Consider the following 234-nt stretch of genomic DNA (forward strand, 5'->3'; position numbering starts at 1 on the left):
TAGAGGGGCTGAATGGCCACATCCTGCTGTTTCTCACTTGATGTTTCAGTGTTCCTGTCCAATGAAGCCAGAGAAATAAAATAGAAATAAGTGTTTATGAACATAGACTGATTTAAATGAAACCCGCACATTTCCGGGGTGGTTCTGAATTGTGTGTCGGGACGGGATGGGAATCGAAATTATAACTCTGAGAACTCTATGACCTGGGGGAGGCTGAAAAGGGATCGGGGAAGA

Source organism: Hypanus sabinus, unplaced genomic scaffold (assembly GCF_030144855.1).
Source record: "Hypanus sabinus isolate sHypSab1 unplaced genomic scaffold, sHypSab1.hap1 scaffold_371, whole genome shotgun sequence".
Taxonomy (NCBI): Eukaryota; Metazoa; Chordata; class Chondrichthyes; order Myliobatiformes; family Dasyatidae; genus Hypanus; species Hypanus sabinus.